The sequence below is a fragment of the Oncorhynchus keta genome, chromosome 28 (genome assembly GCF_023373465.1).
Source record: "Oncorhynchus keta strain PuntledgeMale-10-30-2019 chromosome 28, Oket_V2, whole genome shotgun sequence".
In the NCBI taxonomy this organism is placed as follows: Eukaryota; Metazoa; Chordata; class Actinopteri; order Salmoniformes; family Salmonidae; genus Oncorhynchus; species Oncorhynchus keta.
The window spans coordinates 959,546-974,158 of NC_068448.1; the positions used below are offsets into that span (position 1 = coordinate 959,546).

General features: G+C 42.1%; 1 long non-coding RNA gene across 1 annotated transcript in view; it reads right to left on the reverse strand.

The window, feature by feature from the left end:
• The window catches only part of LOC127913054 (uncharacterized), a 40,721-nt gene that overhangs the window by 17,648 nt on the left and 8,460 nt on the right, over positions 1-14,613 (reverse strand). The window contains exon 2 of the long non-coding RNA XR_008084445.1: positions 1,174-1,288. This is a non-coding gene — a long non-coding RNA (uncharacterized LOC127913054). The remainder of the gene's footprint in view (positions 1-1,173; positions 1,289-14,613) is intronic.

Genomic DNA, 14,613 nt, shown 5'->3' on the forward strand with positions numbered 1-14,613 from the left:
AGTGTGATAAGTAGAACATAGAGCCTTATAGTGTGATCAGTAGAACATAGAGCCTTATAGTGTGATCAGTAGAACATAGAGCCTTATAGTGTGATCAGTAGAACATAGAGCCTTATAGTGTGATCAGTAGAACATAGAGCCTTATAGTGTGATAAGTAGAACATAGAGCCTTATAGTGTGATCAGTAGAACATAGAGCCTTATAGTGTGATCAGTAGAACATAGAGCCTTATAGTGTGATCAGTAGAACATAGAGCCTTATAGTGTGATCAGTAGAACATAGAGCCTTATAGTGTGATAAGTAGAACATAGAGCCTTATAGTGTGATAAGTAGAACATAGAGCCTTATAGTGTGATCAGTAGAACATAGAGCCTTATCGTGTGATCAGTAGAACACAGAGCCTTATAGTGTGATCAGTAGAACATAGCCTTATAATGTGATCAGTAGAACATAGAGCCTTATAGTGTGATCAGTAGAACACAGAGCCTTATAGTGTGATCAGTAGAACGCAGAGCCTTATAGTGTGATAAGTAGAACACAGAGCCTTATAGTGTGATCAGTAGAACATAGAGCCTTATAGTGTGATCAGTAGAACATAGAGCCTTATAGTGTGATAAGTAGAACACAGAGCCTTATAGTGTGATCAGTAGAACATAGAGCCTTATAGTGTGATAAGTAGAACACAGAGCCTTATAGTGTGATCAGTAGAACATAGAGCCTTATCGTGTGATCAGTAGAACACAGAGCCTTATAGTGTGATCAGTAGAACATAGAGCCTTATCGTGTGATCAGTCGAACACAGAGCCTTATAGTGTGATCAGTAGAACACAGAGCCTTATAGTGTGATCAGTAGAACACAGAGCCTTATCAAAGCAGGAAGACATGTACCTTTAGACACCGGAAGTTATCATAAGGTGTGTTAAGGATCAATACCTAGACCGTCATTGAAAATAAGAATTTGTTCTTAACTGACTTGCCTAGTAAAATAAAGGTAAAATAAAAAAATAAAAAAATAAAAATTCAGAGAGTGAAGCCCTGACCTGACTTGGCTTTGACTTCTCACTGTCCTAGAAATACCTCTGATGTGATGAAAACAAGCCCCTTTAAAAAAACGAATAGCAGAGATGTTAGTTCATCGCTCAGCACTAGTGTGTGCGTGTGCATGTGTCTTACCTGTGTGTATTTTCAATCAGGAAGCTGAGTAGCGCGGTGAAGGGGAGGAGCAGGTATGACATCACACGGAGTAGGGGATGAGTCCACAGCAACTCCATGATGTTGCATAGCAACGCTGAAACACCAATCACAGCTGGTAATAACATGACACTTCCTTTTACCTGGCCACTCTCAGTCTATTGAGTGTTCTCAAGGTAAAAATCTAATCATTTACATATTAGTCATTTATCAGAGGCTTTTATCCAGAGCGACTTACAGTACGTGCGTTCATCTTACAGTAGTTTAGGGAGACATATCACAGTCATAGTAAGGACATTTCTTCTTCCATAGAGTACCAGAGTATGAGTCATAATAACCATAAAACCTTGCCATAAAGAGGAAATGGTTCCAATCGTTTTGCCACCATTAGTTTTTCCCCCGAAGGGGATTTTAGAAAGATATAAGGGCTATGATTCGTGTAGGCTTACCTTGGCGTGACATTTTGGTAACCATGTATATCTCTCTAGGACAAGGTGACTTTTATCTATATATTTGAGTGTATTTACCCCCAAAAAAAAAAAAAAAAAAAAAATTGTAATGCAGGATCAATACCTGGTAGTAAAGGTATCAGAGATGGCCTGTAGGATCAATACCTGGTAGTAAAGGTATCAGAGATGACCTCCAGGATCAATACCTGGTAGTAAAGGTATCAGAGAGGACCTGCAGGATCAATACCTGGTAGTAAAGGTATCAGAGATGACCTCCAGGATCAATACCTGGTAGTAAAGGTATCAGCTAGAGACCTACAGGATCAATACCTGGTAGTAAAGATATCAGCTAGAGACCTGTAGGATCAATACCTGGTAGTAAATGTATCAGAGATGACCTGTAGGATCAATACCTGGTAGTAAAGGTATCAGAGATGACCTGTAGGATCAATACCTGGTAGTAAAGGTATCAGAGATGACCTGTAGGATCAATACCTGGTAGTAAAGGTATCAGAGATGACCTGTAGGATCAATACCTGGTAGTAAAGGTATCAGAGATGACCTGTAGGATCAATACCTGGTAGTAAAGGTATCAGAGAGGACCTGCAGGATCAATACCTGGTAGTAAAGGTATCAGAGATGACCTACAGGATCAATACCTGGTAGTAAATGTATCAGAGATGACCTACAGGATCAATACCTGGTAGTAAAGGTATCAGAGATGACCTGCAGGATCAATACCTGGTAGTAAAGGTATCAGAGATGACCTGCAGGATCAATACCTGGTAGTAAAGGTATCAGAGATGACCTGCAGGATCAATACCTGGTAGTAAAGGTATCAGAGATGACCTGTAGGATCAATACCTGGTAGTAAAGGTATCAGAGATGACCTCCAGGATCAATACCTGGTAGTAAAGGTATCAGAGATGACCTACAGGATCAATACCTGGTAGTAAAGGTATCAGAGATGACCTCCAGGATCAATACCTGGTAGTAAAGGTATCAGAGATGACCTGCAGGATCAATACCTGGTAGTAAAGGTATCAGATAGAGACCTACAGGATCAATACCTGGTAGTAAAGGTATCAGAGATGACCTCCAGGATCAATACCTGGTAGTAAAGGTATCAGAGATGACCTGTAGGATCAATACCTGGTAGTAAAGGTATCAGAGATTACCTGTAGGATCAATACCTGGTAGTAAAGGTATCAGAGATGACCTGTAGGATCAATACCTGGTAGTAAAGGTATCAGAGATGACCTGCAGGATCAATACCTGGTAGTAAAGGTATCAGAGATGACCTGCAGGATCAATACCTGGTAGTAAAGGTATCAGAGATGACCTGTAGGATCAATACCTGGTAGTAAAGGTATCAGCTAGAGACCTGCAGGATCAATACCTGGTAGTAAAGGTATCAGAGATGACCTCCAGGATCAATACCTGGTAGTAAAGGTATCAGAGATGACCTGCAGGATCAATCACTGGTAGTAATGATATCAGAGATGACCTGCAGGATCAATACCTGGTAGTAATGGTATCAGAGATGACCTGTAGGATCAATACCTGGTAGTAAAGGTATCAGAGATGACCTGTAGGATCAATACCTGGTAGTAAAGGTATCAGAGATGACCTCCAGGATCAATACCTGGTAGTAAAGGTATCAGAGATGACCTCCAGGATCAATACCTGGTAGTAAAGGTATCAGAGATGACCTGCAGGATCAATACCTGGTAGTAAAGGTATCAGCTCGAGACCTGCAGGATCAATACCTGGTAGTAAAGGTATCAGAGATGACCTGTAGGATCAATACCTGGTAGTAAAGGTATCAGAGATGACCTGCAGGATCAATACCTGGTAGTAAAGGTATCAGAGATGACCTCCAGGATCAATACCTGGTAGTAAAGGTATCAGCTAGAGATGAGGTGCAGGATCAATACCTGGTAGTAAAGGTATCAGAGATGACCTCCAGGATCAATACCTGGTAGTAAATGTATCAGAGAGGACCTGTAGGATCAATACCTGGTAGTAAAGGTATCAGAGATGACCTGTAGGATCAATACCTGGTAGTAAAGGTATCAGAGATGACCTGTAGGATCAATACCTGGTAGTAAAGGTATCAGAGATGACCTGTAGGATCAATACCTGGTAGTAAATGTATCAGAGATGACCTGTAGGATCAATACCTGGTAGTAAAGGTATCAGAGATGACCTGTAGGATCAATACCTGGTAGTAAAGGTATCAGAGATGACCTCCAGGATCAATACCTGGTAGTAAAGGTATCAGAGATGACCTGCAGGATCAATACCTGGTAGTAAAGGTATCAGAGATGACCTCCAGGATCAATACCTGGTAGTAAAGGTATCAGCTAGAGACCTGTAGGATCAATACCTGGTAGTAAAGGTATCAGAGATGACCTGCAGGATCAATACCTGGTAGTAAAGGTATCAGAGATGACCTGTAGGATCAATACCTGGTAGTAAAGGTATCAGATAGAGACCTACAGGATCAATACCTGGTAGTAAAGGTATCAGAGATGACCTGCAGGATCAATACCTGGTAGTAAAGGTATCAGAGATGACCTGCAGGATCAATACCTGTTAGTAATGGTATCAGAGATGACCTCCAGGATCAATACCTGGTAGTAAAGGTATCAGAGATGACCTGTAGGATCAATACCTGGTAGTAAAGGTATCAGCTAGAGACCTGCAGGATCAATACCTGGTAGTAAAGGTATCAGAGATGACCTCCAGGATCAATACCTGGTAGTAAAGGTATCAGAGATGACCTGCAGGATCAATACCTGGTAGTAATGATATCAGAGATGACCTGCAGGATCAATACCTGGTAGTAATGGTATCAGAGATGACCTGTAGGATCAATACCTGGTAGTAAAGGTATCAGAGATGACCTGTAGGATCAATACCTGGTAGTAAAGGTATCAGAGATGACCTCCAGGATCAATACCTGGTAGTAAAGGTATCAGAGATGACCTCCAGGATCAATACCTGGTAGTAAAGGTATCAGAGATGACCTGCAGGATCAATACCTGGTAGTAAAGGTATCAGCTCGAGACCTGCAGGATCAATACCTGGTAGTAAAGGTATCAGAGATGACCTGTAGGATCAATACCTGGTAGTAAAGGTATCAGAGATGACCTGCAGGATCAATACCTGGTAGTAAAGGTATCAGAGATGACCTCCAGGATCAATACCTGGTAGTAAAGGTATCAGCTAGAGATGAGGTGCAGGATCAATACCTGGTAGTAAAGGTATCAGAGATGACCTCCAGGATCAATACCTGGTAGTAAATGTATCAGAGAGGACCTGTAGGATCAATACCTGGTAGTAAAGGTATCAGAGATGACCTGTAGGATCAATACCTGGTAGTAAAGGTATCAGAGATGACCTGTAGGATCAATACCTGGTAGTAAAGGTATCAGAGATGACCTGTAGGATCAATACCTGGTAGTAAATGTATCAGAGATGACCTGTAGGATCAATACCTGGTAGTAAAGGTATCAGAGATGACCTGTAGGATCAATACCTGGTAGTAAAGGTATCAGAGATGACCTCCAGGATCAATACCTTGTAGTAAAGGTATCAGAGATGACCTGCAGGATCAATACCTGGTAGTAAAGGTATCAGAGATGACCTCCAGGATCAATACCTGGTAGTAAAGGTATCAGCTAGAGACCTGTAGGATCAATACCTGGTAGTAAAGGTATCAGAGATGACCTGCAGGATCAATACCTGGTAGTAAAGGTATCAGAGATGACCTGTAGGATCAATACCTGGTAGTAAAGGTATCAGATAGAGACCTACAGGATCAATACCTGGTAGTAAAGGTATCAGAGATGACCTGCAGGATCAATACCTGGTAGTAAAGGTATCAGAGATGACCTGCAGGATCAATACCTGTTAGTAATGGTATCAGAGATGACCTCCAGGATCAATACCTGGTAGTAAAGGTATCAGAGATGACCTGTAGGATCAATACCTGGTAGTAAAGGTATCAGAGATGACCTCCAGGATCAATACCTGGTAGTAAAGGTATCAGAGATGACCTGCAGGATCAATACCTGGTAGTAAAGGTATCAGAGATGACCTGTAGGATCAATACCTGGTAGTAAAGGTATCAGAGATGACCTGCAGGATCAATACCTGTTAGTAATGGTATCAGAGATGACCTCCAGGATCAATACCTGGTAGTAAAGGTATCAGAGATGACCTGTAGGATCAATACCTGGTAGTAAAGGTATCAGAGATGACCTCCAGGATCAATACCTGGTAGTAAAGGTATCAGAGATGACCTGTAGGATCAATACCTGGTAGTAAAGCTTTCAGAGATGACCTCCAGGATCAATACCTGGTAGTAAATGTATCAGAGATGACCTGTAGGATCAATACCTGGTAGTAAAGGTATCAGAGATGACCTGTAGGATCAATACCTGGTAGTAAAGGTATCAGAGATGACCTGCGGGATCAATACCTGGTAGTAAAGGTATCAGAGATGACCTGCAGGATCAATACCTGGTTGTAAAGGTATCAGAGATGACCTACAGGATCAATACCTGGTAGTAAAGGTATCAGAGATGACCTGCAGGATCAATACCTGGTAGTAAAGGTATCAGAGATGAACGACAGGATCAATACCTGGTAGTAAAGGTATCAGAGATGACCTGCAGGATCAATACCTGGTAGTAAAGGTATCAGAGATGACCTGCAGGATCAATACCTGGTAGTAAAGGTATCAGAGATGACCTGTAGGATCAATACCTGGTAGTAAAGGTATCAGAGATGACCTCCAGGATCAATACCTGGTAGTAAAGGTATCAGAGATGACCTACAGGATCAATACCTGGTAGTAAAGGTATCAGAGATGACCTGTAGGATCAATACCTGGTAGTAAAGGTATCAGAGATGACCTGTAGGATCAATACCTGGTAGTAAATGTATCAGAGATGACCTGCAGGATCAATACCTGGTAGTAAAGGTATCAGAGATGACCTGTAGGATCAATACCTGGTAGTAAAGGTATCAGCTAGAGACCTGCAGGATCAATACCTGGTAGTAAAGGTATCAGAGATGACCTACAGGATCAATACCTGGTAGTAAAGGTATCAGAGATGACCTGTAGGATCAATACCTGGTAGTAAAGGTATCAGAGATGACCTGTAGGATCAATACCTGGTAGTAAATGTATCAGAGATGACCTGCAGGATCAATACCTGGTAGTAAAGGTATCAGAGATGACCTCCAGGATCAATACCTGGTAGTAAATGTATCAGCTAGAGACCTGTAGGATCAATACCTGGTAGTAAAGGTATCAGCTAGAGACCTGCAGGATCAATACCTGGTAGTAAAGGTATCAGAGATGACCTCCAGGATCAATACCTGGTAGTAAAGGTATCAGAGATGACCTGCAGGATCAATACCTGTTAGTAATGGTATCAGAGATGACCTCCAGGATCAATACCTGGTAGTAAAGGTATCAGAGATGACCTGTAGGATCAATACCTGGTAGTAAAGGTATCAGAGATGACCTGTAGGATCAATACCTGTTAGTAATGGTATCAGAGATGACCTGTAGGATCAATACCTGGTAGTAAAGGTATCAGAGATGACCTGTAGGATCAATACCTGGTAGTAAAGGTATCAGAGATGACCTGTAGGATCAATACCTGGTAGTAAAGGTATCAGAGATGACCTCCAGGATCAATACCTGGTAGTAAAGGTATCAGAGATGACCTGTAGGATCAATACCTGTTAGTAAAGGTATCAGAGATGACCTGTAGGATCAATACCTGGTAGTAAAGGTATCAGAGATGACCTGCAGGATCAATACCTGGTAGTAAAGGTATCAGAGATGACCTCCAGGATCAATACCTGGTAGTAAAGGTATCAGATAGAGACCTGTAGGATCAATACCTGGTAGTAAAGGTATCAGAGATGACCTGCAGGATCAATACCTGGTAGTAAAGGTATCAGAGATGACCTGTAGGATCAATACCTGGTAGTAAAGGTATCAGAGATGACCTGCAGGATCAATACCTGGTAGTAAAGGTATCAGAGATGACCTCCAGGATCAATACCTGGTAGTAAAGGTATCAGCTAGAGATGAGGTGCAGGATCAATACCTGGTAGTAAAGGTATCAGAGATGACCTCCAGGATCAATACCTGGTAGTAAAGGTATCAGAGATGACCTGTAGGATCAATACCTGGTAGTAAAGGTATCAGCTAGAGATGAGGTGCAGGATCAATACCTGGTAGTAAAGGTATCAGAGATGACCTGCAGGATCAATACCTGGTAGTAAAGGTATCAGAGATGACCTGTAGGATCAATACCTGGTAGTAAAGGTATCAGAGATGACCTCCAGGATCAATACCTGGTAGTAAAGGTATCAGAGATGACCTCCAGGATCAATACCTGGTAGTAAAGGTATCAGAGATGACCTACAGGATCAATACCTGGTAGTAAAGGTATCAGAGATGACCTACAGGATCAATACCTGGTAGTAAAGGTATCAGAGATGACCTCCAGGATCAATACCTGGTAGTAAAGGTATCAGAGATGACCTGCAGGATCAATACCTGGTAGTAAAGGTATCAGAGATGACCTGTAGGATCAATACCTGGTAGTAAAGGTATCAGAGATGACCTACAGGATCAATACCTGGTAGTAAAGGTATCAGAGATGACCTGTAGGATCAATACCTGGTAGTAAAGGTATCAGAGATGACCTGTAGGATCAATACCTGGTAGTAATGGTATCAGATAGAGACCTACAGGATCAATACCTGGTAGTAAAGGTATCAGAGATGACCTGCAGGATCAATACCTGGTAGTAAAGGTATCAGAGATGACCTGTAGGATCAATACCTGGTAGTAAATGTATCAGAGATGACCTGCAGGATCAATACCTGGTAGTAAAGGTATCAGAGATGACCTGCAGGATCAATACCTGGTAGTAAAGGTATCAGAGATGACCTCCAGGATCAATACCTGGTAGTAAAGGTATCAGAGATGACCTGCAGGATCAATACCTGGTAGTAAAGGTATCAGAGATGACCTCCAGGATCAATACCTGGTAGTAAAGGTATCAGCTAGAGACCTGTAGGATCAATACCTGGTAGTAAAGGTATCAGAGATGACCTGCAGGATCAATACCTGGTAGTAAAGGTATCAGAGATGACCTGTAGGATCAATACCTGGTAGTAAAGGTATCAGAGATGACCTCCAGGATCAATACCTGGTAGTAAAGGTATCAGAGATGACCTACAGGATCAGTACCTGGTAGTAAAGGTATCAGAGATGACCTGTAGGATCAATACCTGGTAGTAAAGGTATCAGCTAGAGACCTGTAGGATCAATACCTGGTAGTAAAGGTATCAGAGATGACCTCCAGGATCAATACCTGGTAGTAAAGGTATCAGAGATGACCTACAGGATCAATACCTGGTAGTAAAGGTATCAGAGATGACCTGCAGGATCAATACCTGGTAGTAAAGGTATCAGATAGAGACCTACTGGATCAATACCTGGTAGTAAAGGTATCAGCTAGAGACCTGTAGGATCAATACCTGGTAGTAAAGGTATCAGAGATGACCTGTAGGATCAATACCTGGTAGTAAATGTATCAGAGATGACCTCCAGGATCAATACCTGGTAGTAAAGGTATCAGAGATGACCTCCAGGATCAATACCTGGTAGTAAAGGTATCAGCTAGAGACCTGTAGGATCAATACCTGGTAGAAAAGGTATCAGCTAGAGACCTGTAGGATCAATACCTGGTAGTAAAGGTATCAGATAGAGACCTACAGGATCAATACCTGGTAGTAAAGGTATCAGAGATGACCTGCAGGATCAATACCTGGTAGTAAAGGTATCAGATAGAGACCTACTGGATCAATACCTGGTAGTAAAGGTATCAGCTAGAGACCTGTAGGATCAATACCTGGTAGTAAAGGTATCAGACATGACCTGTAGGATCAATACCTGGTAGTAAATGTATCAGAGATGACCTGTAGGATCAATACCTGGTAGTAAAGGTATCAGAGATGACCTGTCAGGATCAATACCTGGTAGTAAATGTATCAGAGATGACCTCCAGGATCAATACCTGGTTGTAAAGGTATCAGAGATGACCTGTAGGATCAATACCTGGTAGTAAATGTATCAGAGATGACCTGCAGGATCAATACCTGGTAGTAAAGGTATCAGAGATGACCTCCAGGATCAATACCTGGTAGTAAAGGTATCAGAGATGACCTCCAGGATCAATACCTGGTAGTAAAGGTATCAGAGATGACCTACAGGATCAATACCTGGTAGTAAAGGTATCAGAGATGACCTACAGGATCAATACCTGGTAGTAAAGGTATCAGAGATGACCTCCAGGATCAATACCTGGTAGTAAAGGTATCAGAGATGACCTCCAGGATCAATACCTGGTAGTAAAGGTATCAGAGATGACCTCCAGGATCAATACCTGGTAATAAAGGTATCAGAGATGACCTGTAGGATCAATACCTGGTAGTAAAGGTATCAGAGATGACCTGCAGGATCAATACCTGGTAGTAAAGGTATCAGAGATGACCTACAGGATCAATACCTGGTAATAAAGGTATCAGAGATGACCTGTAGGATCAATACCTGGTAGTAAAGGTATCAGAGATGACCTGCAGGATCAATACCTGGTAGTAAAGGTATCAGAGATGACCTACAGGATCAATACCTGGTAATAAAGGTATCAGAGATGACCTGTAGGATCAATACCTGGTAGTAAATGTATCAGAGATGACCTCCAGGATCAATACCTGGTAGTAAAGGTATCAGAGATGACCTGTAGGATCAATACCTGGTAGTAAAGGTATCAGAGATGACCTGCAGGATCAATACCTGGTAGTAAAGGTATCAGAGATGACCTGCAGGATCAATACCTGGTAGTAAAGGTATCAGAGATGACCTCCAGGATCAATACCTGGTAGTAAAGGTATCAGAGATGACCTGTAGGATCAATACCTGGTAGTAAAGGTATCAGAGATGACCTGTAGGATCAATACCTGGTAGTAAAGGTATCAGAGATGACCTGCAGGATCAATACCTGGTAGTAAAGGTATCAGAGATGACCTCCAGGATCAATACCTGGTAGTAAAGGTATCAGAGATGACCTCCAGGATCAATACCTGGTAGTAAAGGTATCAGCTAGAGACCTGTAGGATCAATACCTGGTAGAAAAGGTATCAGCTAGAGACCTGTAGGATCAATACCTGGTAGTAAAGGTATCAGAGATGACCTGTAGGATCAATACCTGGTAGTAAAGGTATCAGAGATGACCTGCAGGATCAATACCTGGTAGTAAAGGTATCAGCTAGAGACCTGCAGGATCAATACCTGGTAGTAAAGGTATCAGATATGACCTGTAGGATCAATACCTGGTAGTAAAGGTATCAGAGATGACCTGTAGGATCAATACCTGGTAGTAAAGGTATCAGAGATGACCTGTAGGATAAATACCTGGTAGTAAAGGTATCAGAGATGACCTGCAGGATCAATACCTGGTAGTAAAGGTATCAGAGATGACCTGTAGGATCAATACCTGGTAGTAAAGGTATCAGAGATGACCTCCAGGATCAATACCTGGTAGTAAAGGTATCAGAGATGACCTGCAGGATCAATACCTGGTAGTAAAGGTATCAGAGATGACCTGCAGGATCAATACCTGGTAGTAAAGGTATCAGAGATGACCTGTAGGATCAATACCTGGTAGTAAAGGTATCAGAGATGACCTGTAGGATCAATACCTGGTAGTAAAGGTATCAGAGATGACCTGTAGGATCAATACCTGGTAGTAAAGGTATCAGAGATGACCTGTAGGATCAATACCTGGTAGTAAAGGTATCAGAGATGACCTGTAGGATCAATACCTGGTAGTAATGGTATCAGAGATGACCTGTAGGATCAATACCTGGTAGTAAAGGTATCAGAGATGACCTGCAGGATCAATACCTGGTAGTAAAGGTATCAGCTAGAGACCTGTAGGATCAATACCTGGTAGTAAAGGTATCAGAGATGACCTGTAGGATCAATACCTGGTAGTAAAGGTATCAGAGATGACCTGTAGGATCAATACCTGGTAGTAAAGGTATCAGAGATGACCTGTAGGATCAATACCTGGTAGTAATGGTATCAGAGATGACCTGTAGGATCAATACCTGGTAGTAAAGGTATCAGAGATGACCTGCAGGATCAATACCTGGTAGTAAAGGTATCAGAGATGACCTGTAGGATCAATACCTGGTAGTAAAGGTATCAGATATGACCTCCAGGATCAATACCTGGTAGTAAAGGTATCAGAGATGACCTGTAGGATCAATACCTGGTAGTAAAGGTATCAGAGATGACCTCCAGGATCAATACCTGGTAGTAAAGGTATCAGAGATGACCTCCAGGATCAATACCTGGTAGTAAAGGTATCAGAGATGACCTCCAGGATCAATACCTGGTAGTAAAGGTATCAGAGATGACCTGCAGGATCAATACCTGGTAGTAAAGGTATCAGAGATGACCTGCAGGATCAATACCTGGTAGTAAAGGTATCAGAGATGACCTGTAGGATCAATACCTGGTAGTAAAGGTATCAGAGATGACCTCCAGGATCAATACCTGGTAGTAAAGGTATCAGAGATGACCTCCAGGATCAATACCTGGTAGTAAAGGTATCAGAGATGACCTGTAGGATCAATACCTGGTAGTAAAGGTATCAGATATGACCTCCAGGATCAATACCTGGTAGTAAATGTATCAGAGATGAACTCAAGGATCAATACCTGGTAGTAAAGGTATCAGAGATGACCTGTAGGATCAATACCTGGTAGTAAAGGTATCAGAGATGACCTGTAGGATCAATACCTGGTAGTAAAGGTATCAGAGATGACCTCCAGGATCAATACCTGGTAGTAAAGGTATCAGAGATGACCTCCAGGATCAATACCTGGTAGTAAAGGTATCAGAGATGACCTCCAGGATCAATACCTGGTAGTAAAGGTATCAGAGATGACCTCCAGGATCAATACCTGGTAGTAAAGGTATCAGAGATGACCTCCAGGATCAATACCTGGTAGTAAAGGTATCAGAGATGACCTGTAGGATCAATACCTGGTAGTAAAGGTATCAGAGATGACCTGTAGGATCAATACCTGGTAGTAAAGCTATCAGAGATGACCTGTAGGATCAATACCTGGTAGTAAAGGTATCAGAGATGACCTCCAGGATCAATACCTGGTAGTAAAGGTATCAGAGATGACCTCCAGGATCAATACCTGGTAGTAATGGTGTCAGAGATGACCTACAGGATCAATACCTGGTAATAAAGGTATCAGAGATGACCTGCGGGATCAATACCTGGTGGTAAAGGTATCAGAGATGACCTCCAGGATCAATACCTGGTAGTAAAGGTATCAGAGATGACCTCCAGGATCAATACCTGGTAGTAAAGGTATCAGAGATGACCTGCAGGATCAATACCTGGTAGTAAAGGTATCAGAGATGACCTCCAGGATCAATACCTGGTAGTAAAGGTATCAGAGATGACCTGCGGGATCAATACCTGGTGGTAAAGGTATCAGAGATGACCTCCAGGATCAATACCTGGTAGTAAAGGTATCAGAGATGACCTGCAGGATCAATACCTGGTAGTAAAGGTATCAGAGATGACCTGTAGGATCAATACCTGGTAGTAAAGGTATCAGATAGAGACCTACAGGATCAATACCTGGTAGTAAAGGTATCAGAGATGACCTGTAGGATCAATACCTGGTAGTAAAGGTATCAGAGATGACCTGTAGGATCAATACCTGGTAGTAAAGGTATCAGAGATGACCTACAGGATCAATACCTGGTGGTAAAGGTATCAGAGATGACCTACAGGATCAATACCTGGTGGTAAACGTATCAGAGATGACCTACAGGATCAATACCTGGTAGTAAAGGTATCAGAGATGACCTGTAGGATCAATACCTGGTGGTAAACGTATCAGAGATGACCTACAGGATCAATACCTGGTGGTAAAGGTATCAGAGATGACCTACAGGATCAATACCTGGTGGTAAACGTATCAGAGATGACCTACAGGATCAATACCTGGTAGTAAAGGTATCAGAGATGACCTACAGGATCAATACCTGGTGGTAAACGTATCAGAGATGACCTACAGGATCAATACCTGGTAGTAAAGGTATCAGAGATGACCTGTAGGATCAATACCTGGTAGTAAATGTATCAGAGATGACCTGCAGGATCAATACCTGGTAGTAAAGGTATCAGAGATGACCTCCAGGATCAATACCTTGTAGTAAAGGTATCAGAGATGACCTGTAGGATCAATACCTGGTAGTAAAGGTATCAGAGATGACCTGCAGGATCAATACCTGGTAGTAAAGGTATCAGAGATGACCTGTAGGATCAATACCTGGTAGTAAAGGTATCAGAGATGACCTGTAGGATCAATACCTGGTAGTAAAGGTATCAGAGATGACCTCCAGGATCAATACCTGGTTGTAAAGGTATCAGAGATGACCTCCAGGATCAATACCTGGTAGTAAAGGTATCAGAGATGACCTGTAGGATCAATACCTGGTAGTAAAGGTATCAGAGATGACCTGTAGGATCAATACCTGGTAGTAAAGGTATCAGAGATGACCTGCAGGATCAATACCTGGTAGTAAAGGTATCAGCTAGAGACCTGTAGGATCAATACCTGGTAGTAAAGGTATCAGAGATGACCTGTAGGATCAATACCTGGTAGTAAAGGTATCAGAGATGACCTGTAGGATCAATACCTGGTAGTAAAGGTATCAGAGATGACCTGTAGGATCAATACCTGGTAGTAATGGTATCAGAGATGACCTGTAGGATCAATACCTGGTAGTAAAGGTATCAGAGATGACCTGCAGGATCAATACCTGGTAGTA